This window comes from Paroedura picta, chromosome 5, assembly GCF_049243985.1.
Source record: "Paroedura picta isolate Pp20150507F chromosome 5, Ppicta_v3.0, whole genome shotgun sequence".
In the NCBI taxonomy this organism is placed as follows: Eukaryota; Metazoa; Chordata; class Lepidosauria; order Squamata; family Gekkonidae; genus Paroedura; species Paroedura picta.
Window position 1 is genome coordinate 28704840 of NC_135373.1, and position 8194 is coordinate 28713033.

Consider the following 8194-nt stretch of genomic DNA (forward strand, 5'->3'; position numbering starts at 1 on the left):
TCCCAGGAATGTGAGGCTTCACAAGACTTGCTGGGCACATTGCTGGGTATCCTGGGATGAGGAGCTACAAGTAAGCATATGCTATGTCTGCATTTAGAGTTCCAAAATATTGTTCTGGGGAGCCTTTAACTGTTTTTGCTGTTTTTTACTATTACTATTATCACTCCAGCCTGTTCCAGGGTGTTCCAGAGATATTTCGGCCCGGAACGGGCTAATAAAGGGGTGAGAGTTCCACTTTTTCATTTCTAAAATATTGTTCTCAAGGGCCTCTAATGTATCCCACTGTTCTTTGTGATACTCTTGTTTGTTTAATGCCCATTACAGCCTGTTCCAGAGGCATTTTAGCCCGGAAAGTATTAGTCAAGGTGCTGTTTTTTGTGGTACTCTTATTAGTTTAATACCTGTTCCAGCCTGTTCCAGGGCATTCTGGAGGCTTTTAGGCCTGGCAACAGGTGTAGAATTTCCAGCTTTTCATTTCTAAAATATTGTTCCCAGGTCTGTGTAATAAATCGCACTGTTTCTTGCAGCGGCCTTGTTTGCTTAATGCCTGTTCTGGCCTGTTCTGGGTCATTCTGGCTTTTAGACTGTGTCAATACATAGTGGTTCTTCCAAAGCAACTTTTGGAACTTGTGACAAGCAGACTTCTGTAGGACACTGTGATCCCTTGTCTTTGCAGATCCCATGCTTATTGCACCCCACATAGCTCGATGACACACATTTCTTTCATTAAAATAACGAAGACATCAGGGGCATTTCAAAGCCGTTCAATGACAATAATTTCCGTTGACGCTTCTCGGTTGTGTCAGACAACAATCTTCCTAGCATGAATAAAGCTATTTATGCTATGCATTCCAAGTACAAAAAGCGGTAAGGGGTACAGAGGACCTGGCTCAGCCAATTGGTTCCTGACGATCTTTATTTCAATTTTGAAATGTAATTTTATTTTAATAGACATAGAAAGTAAAAAATAACAGTGGCATCAAGGGTAATGTGTGGAAAAAAGAAAAACACGAAGCCAGTTAACAACCACAAAACAAACACAATATGATTAACTAAATACAAAAACTAACATATTTACATAATTAACTCCCAAACATTGCTATTTAAAGGGGTTTTTTTTGTATTCTATAACATTTTTCCAAACTAAATCAAATTCATTCCTTTGACAGACTCCTTGAATTGTTCTTATATTTTAAGTTCTTTGTTCTAGTATCATTAAGTTGCTTTAGTTTATTCCACCAACTTATTTGGTTCCTGATGATTTTAATATTGCTTTTTTTCCTTCTACATTTCAAAACATTTGATTACAAAACATTTGATTTTCCTTCTACATTTCAGTGATTTGATTACAAGCCTTCTTCCCAAAAAAATGGTTTTCCTCTTTCATAACCATTGGTGGTCACAAGCTCATAAATTGCATCACAAGGCTCATCATGCCATGAGGCCATAAAACATTCTGGTGAAAATCAAAGACCTATTGATTTCTTTGTGGAGAAAATGGCTGTCAAATACGCAATTTCAAGGCACGCGGTGAAGAGAGGTGGCTTTGTGTAGCAGTTCCTCGACTGTAGGGATGCGAGCTCTGAGCAGGGAAATATGTGGAGATTTGGAAATATTTGGAAATATGTGGAGATTTGGGGTGGAATTTGGGGAGAGGAGGGATGTCACAGATTCCACCCTCCAAAACAACCATTTTCTCCAGGGGGACTGATCTCTGTCATCTGGAGATCCTGTAGAGGTGGGATATCTCCAGGCCCGACCTGGAGGTTGACAACCCTCTTCCTTGGCAGCCTCCCATTCAAATACTGGCCAAGCAGCGAGTAGGAAAGTGGGCTAGCCTGGGCTCATAAGCATCGTACAGTTTACATTGCTAATACACTGCGCCTTGCTTCTTCACTCCTGACGCCTCCTTAACAGCATGAATGAAATAGAAGACAACGAGGAAGGTAATACAGTGGACAAACATTTTGCATGTGTCCTCAGAGATATTAATGGTTTGAGGCCACCACAAACAAAACAATGTACACAATAATGAACACAAGCCCCACGCCGAGTGCAGAGTGGGCTAAGATCCGTGCCATCCTGGAATTCCGCTGAGCTGCAGCGAGGTTCCCCATGTGGTTGGCATCCCGAGTCTAAAGAGAAAGGAAATGAAAGAATGAATAAGAGGAGACATGTGAACAAATGACATTGCCGGCCAGTGCTTCTGAGCTGGGGTGGAACATTGTGTTGGCTGATAAAGAATCTTCTGGCCATGGACTCAAGGCTATGGTCCAAGAATGTATTCAGCAACAGAACACACTAGGACAATTTCCGCACATCAGCAAAAACAATGTTACGCCAGCTGAATGGAAAAGCACTACATTTTATCATCCCTTCCAGCCCCTCCTCACCTTTTTGCTGCCTCGCCTTTGTCTGCCTTCTTTTCACCCATCTTACCCCCCATATATGCTGCTGGAAATGGTGGAAGAGAGCAACGCGCCTCATAGGTGCGCGCTTCCGCCTGTCAATCAATCCGGGTAACCAATCCCATTTCTCCATGTTTTAAAGGTCCCATGATGCCTGCCATTTAAAAAAAAAATCATACTTATCCGTTGAAATGCCTATGCATAGAATCATAGATGCATAGTGCTTTTTGAACACCACCCATTATGGGATCATGAGTCCTTTGATACTTTTCAAATTGATCTCATTCCTGATTTGGGGGGGGGGGAGAGAAAACTTTGGAGAGGCACACTTTGTGTTACAACTCTGGAAAAAAATTATTTTATTTCTGGCATTGTCTGTATGCTTGCCCACCTATTCTTTGCTCCTGGAAGTTAGCCATTTTAAAAAAGGAATTCCAATTCCTATCCCTGGGAACAAGGGAAAATATATATGCCTGTCAAAGAGTATGTCCTAAAAAGCAACGGTTGCCAGTTCCAGGTTGGAAATAGCTGGAAATTTTGGGGGTGGAGCTTGAAGAGGGGAGGCGAGAGACTTCAATCGCATATAGAAGAAGAAGAGTTGGTTCTTATATGCCTCTTTTCTCTACCCAGAGTCTCAAAGTGGCTTACAATTGCCTTCCCTTCACTTTCCTCTCCCCACAACAGACACCCTGTGAGGTAGGTGAGGTAAGGCTGAAAGAATAGCTTTATCAGTGCTGTGGCGAGCCCAAGTCTCCCAGCTGTCTGAGTGTGGGGGAGCGGGGATTCAAACCCGGCTCACCAGATTAGAAGGCCGTACTCCTACCCACTACACCAAGCTGGCCATTTTCTCTGTCTCCCAGAGATCAGTTGTAATCCCAGAAGATCTCCAGCCACCTCCTGGAAGTTGACAACCCTAACCAAGTGGCAGTCACCAGTAGAAAGATAGAAAGGCAAACATCCCGTGGGAAGAAGCTTCAGATTCTCTTCACCTGTCTTTCAGCCTCAATCAGGGGAGGGCATAGGGTAGCCAGCCTCTGGGTGGGGTACTAGGGATCTCCTACAATTATAATTGAAATCCAGACTGCAAAGATCAGTTCCCCTAAATATAATGATTGCTTCAGAGGGAGGCCTGGACAGCTTCATAGCCCTGCTGAACTTCCTCCTTTCTCCAAACCCACCCTCCCCAGGCTCCACTCCAAAGCTCCAAACATTTCTCAACGCAGAGATGTCAGCTCTAGGAGGGCATTGGGCACATGCTGTGAAGCATGCTCCAGCCAGCCTGAAATTGCTGGTAAAACCCCCATCCTACCTAGGGTGGCCAGCTTTGAGTGGGGAAATATATGCTGATTTGGGGGGGGGGGGTGGAGCCTGGGAAGGGGGAGATTTGGAAAGAGGAAAGCCCTCCTCAGGGTATGATTTTCTGTAGGAGAGCTTAGCTCTGCTGTTGGAAATCAACTACAATTCCAGGTGTTATCCAGGCCCCACCTGGAAGTTATACAATCCAGAGAAAGTCAGACTACTGTGAAATGCTAACAATAAGTGGAGAGTCCCAAATATACCAATATCATAATAATGCTTGACTCAGGTGCATACAATGCAAACCCACCTCAATTGGCCCTCAGTGGGGGACTTGCATCTGATAGGGAGAGGGCAGTCCCCAACTGACGGCCAATCCTCTGTTCTCTTCCTCCTCCTTTGTGCCACTTCTCGAGCTGCCAGAAGGTAGGCCAGGGAGAAGTCAATCACAATCCATGGTCAATCACAAGTGGCCCAGCTAACTGGTTTGGCCACCACGCTCCCAAGCCTCCTGGCTGCCGGGAAGTGGGGGAGACGGCCAGTCACACTCCCCTGTGAGTGCAGCACCAGCCCTGGCTGCCCATCCCCTGTGGCTGGGCCATCACGCTCTGCGAGAGACCTCCTACCCTTTGTTTTTAAAGTGGGCTTTGATCCTAGGGTATTGATAAGCATGTCGAGTCACAAAGATAAGGCACCACACACTAACCGCCGTCATAACATAGCCCAAAGTCCACTCACTGCAGGCAAAGCCTTCACAGATTCACACATTGCAGGTTAACTTTTCCCTGCCTGGTGGAAAGTTTCCATGGAGTCACACTAGTCAATAAGGGCTGAAACGAACATTTCACAAGATAAGGGTCTTGCTGTGTAAACAAAGGACCAAGTGAAATTGCGGGTATAACGTTGTGTTTCGTAAATCTTCATCCAAGGTCAATTAGAACTCCTAATAAATACATGGTCCTCCCTCCAAAGCATCATTTTTCTCCAAGGGAACTGGATCTCTGTAATCTGAAGATGAGCTGTAATTTTGGGAGAGCCCCAGGACCCACCTAGAGGCTGACTTCTCCAGGGAATGCAAAACATTGTTCTGCCACGTCATTCGTCCTCTAATCTTGCATATCAAGAGGAGAGACAGAATTGCAGGAGAACTGTTTTTCATGGCTGTCTAACTATTTCTGTTTTGCTCTCCTCAGGGCCCAGTTACATAGGAGGACTGTAATCAAATTTCCTAGTGAGCTAGTTTGGTGTAGTGGTTAGGAGTGCGGACTTCTAATCTGGCATGCCAGGTTCGATTCTGCACTCCCCCACATGCAGCCAGCTGGGTGACCTTCGGCTCGCCATGGCACTGACAAAGCTGTTCTGACCGAGCAGGAATATCAGGGCTCTTTCAGCCTCACCCACCCCACAGGGTGTCTGTTGTGGGGAGAGGAAAGGGAAGGAGACTGTAAGCCACTTTGAGCCTCCTTCGGGTAGAGAAAAACGGCATAAAAGAACCAATTCTTCCTCTTCTTCTTCTTCTTTTAGTAAGATTAGTAGGGTTTCTGGTCCTCAGTTTGGAGTCTCTCCCCACCCCCTTTTTTGGACTATCAGGAACTGGGGGAATTTTACATATACCCCCCCCCCACCCCAACAGGCAAGAAGCTTACAATAAATGTGACATGCCTCCATCACTTGGAAGGCATATAAGTGATACTGGGGGGGGGCTTAATTTTACCATAGGGGCTTTGCCCACAAACAATAGGCCTAAGTCAACTCCCTATAGCTCCATTTTCTTGATTTCCGTCAAACAGACTGCTGGTCGTTCTGCTGATTTTCTCTATTGAGCAACTTTCTAAAAGGATTTGTAAACACTGAAGCCAGAAGGCAAGGATCCAAAATTAAAATTCAGATGAAGAAAGACTGCCCCAGAAGGCAGATCATCTGTTCCCAAAGGCACAGTTGAGGGGAAAACACAAACGGGGATGTGGCCGGAGGGAATTCTGGAACTCAAACCCCCAAACTCATCACTCTTGACCCCAAAGCACCTACAATTTAGCAGAGGCCAATCTCACTTCCATAACAAATAAGAACTGGACATAAAGCAGAACCTGGTTAGAAAAGCTGAGATTTCTATTAAGACTGCTGGGCAGTAAGAGTCTCCCAACCAGGACATCTTTCTTTGCTTTCCCCCATCCCTACTGGATCAAGGAAAGACTCACCAGTATGGAGTAAACCAGGGAGGCGATTCCCAGAGGCAGGCAACAGCAGAGCATGGTGAAGATGGAATACGCCAGGTAGTCTGGTTCATGGGTGGTCTGGACAGGAACAACAATGGTGGTGTGCATCGGAGGATGGACGACAGGCCCTTGGCCGGGCACTGCCCCGTACTGATCATAATAAGGCTGATGCAGAGTTGGCATGGCAGGGTTTGCAGGCCCATAAGCAGGAAGGGGTTGCTGATGGGAAGGCTCTTTTTCAGAGTAGGGTGGTGGGTCCGGCTCAGAAGGTGCACCCTCTCGGTAGTTCGGGTGGTCCATCGTGAAAAGTTCCTCTTCTCAGCTCTGCAAGGAGATTCTCTGTTCTCAAAATGTCCTCACGGTCGTCCCTGAGTATTCCTTTCTCTGCTCAGGTTGGGACTTCAGTACTTCTCCCTTACCTTCTTCCTGTTACTCCCTGCACACTGTCCACTGGTGACTGGGTGGAGAAACCTCCCTGTGCTTGCAATAAGGAAGAGCACGGAAACGGGTGGGCGAGGCATTGTGCAATGAATCGCCCTGAAAGACTGCCAAAAGGCGTGAGAGTTCTGGGAAGAGGGATGAGACTGGCCCTCCAGCCGACGAACAGAAGTTATGCTTTCTGCATTCCTGCTACGGGACACTCTGACTGATTCCGCAGCCCCTGGTGTTTACTTTTGCTGACGCAGAAACCACAGAAATTTGGGGGAAACCAAAATACTTTTCTTGCCACGAATACTCTCCTTTCCCATTCCCCCGGCCAAAGTAGAGTCATGTTCTCACCCACCATTTACTAGTCCTTAATATATGCCATTCACTGAGCATTGTGCAGCCAGAAAGCAGGCACTCTGCAGAAAGAAGGGCATCAGTGGAAGAAGGCAAAGTGTTGGCTTTTATACCCCAATTTCCACTACCCAAAGGAGTCTCAAAGCAGCTTACAATCGCCTTACTTTCCTCTCCCAACAACAGAAACCTGTGAGGTCGGGGGGGGGGGGGTGAGGGAGCTCTGAGAGAACTGTGACTAGCCCAAGGTCGCCCAGCTGGCTGCGTGCAGAGGAGTGGAAAATCAAACCCAGCTCTCCAGATCAGAGGCCACCACTCATAACCATGGCTCTAAGCTGGCTCTCTGGTTGGTGTGCAGAAGGTCACAGGCTCAAGCTGCAGAAAAACAGCTGGATTTTATACCATACTTTTCACTACCTTAAGGTGTCTCAAAGTGGCTTACAAACACCTTTGCTTGCCTCTCCCAACAACAGGCACCTCGGTAGGTAGATGGGGATGGGAGCTCTAACAGAACTGCTCTAGGAGAACATCTCTAAGAGAACTGTGACTACCCCAAGGTCACCCAGCTGGCTGCATGTGGAGAAGTGGAGAGTCAAACCGATTTTCCAGATTGGTGGCCTCTCTTAACCACCACACCACAATGGCTCTCAGTTAAAGGAATAGCCTGGAGGTGATGTAGAAGACCTCTGCCTGTTCTCTCTTGCCCCGGCAGGGCAGACCAAGTCCAATTGGATGAAATTAATTCAAAAGAAATTCCATCTAAATTCCATCCGGAAGAAGTTCCTGACAGTCAGAGAGGTTTCTCAGTGGAACAGGCTTCCTCGGGAGGTGGTGGGTTCTCCATCTTTGGAGATTTTTAAACAGAGCCTGGATTGCCATCTGACGGAGAGGCTGATCCTGTGATGGTTCAAGGCGGTGGCAGGTGACAGTGGATGAGTAATAGGGTTGTGCGTGTCCTGCACAGTGCAGGGGGTTGGATTAGATGACCCATGAGTTCCCTTCCAACTCTGTTATTCTATGATTCTATGAGACCCTGGAGAGCTGCTGCCTGCCCGAGTAGACAATACTGACTCTGATGGGCCAGTGGCCTGATTTAGTATGAGGCAGCCTCAGGTGGGCCTTAGCTTCAGGCGACTCAAGGAAAAAGCAAAGCCAGATGCAGGATTCCTGGAACAAACCACAGGGGTTAAAATCCAAGGGGTGATCTAGAAGTGTGGAATGTACCAGGCTATTTTGTGTGTTGCCATCCGTGTGCCCGTTTGTCAGATGATTCGTATATTTTGAGTGACCTCAGGCAGAACAACGATAATTCTCACCCACGGCAGATGAACCTGCTCCTGTCTATAGCTGTTGTGATTGATAATTGGATTTGACAGCAAAAGCTGAAGCCCACCCTCCAGCCAAAGGGCCTCCCTTCCAATGCCCAGCTTGCCCCATCCACTGCACACGATAGTCTCCTCTCAGTATTCAGCTTGTCTCAGGCTAGCCTGCTCT

The 8194-nt window shown here is 46.9% G+C and overlaps 1 long non-coding RNA gene across 1 annotated transcript; it reads right to left on the reverse strand.

Annotated features, from left to right (window-relative positions):
• Positions 1-748: 748 nt before the first annotated feature.
• On the reverse strand, positions 749-6670 carry LOC143837296 (uncharacterized). Its single transcript, XR_013230949.1, has 2 exons — positions 5903-6670; positions 749-2135 (listed from the first exon to the last, which is right to left on the reverse strand). It is a non-coding gene; the product is annotated as an uncharacterized LOC143837296 (long non-coding RNA).
• Positions 6671-8194: the final 1524 nt, after the last annotated feature.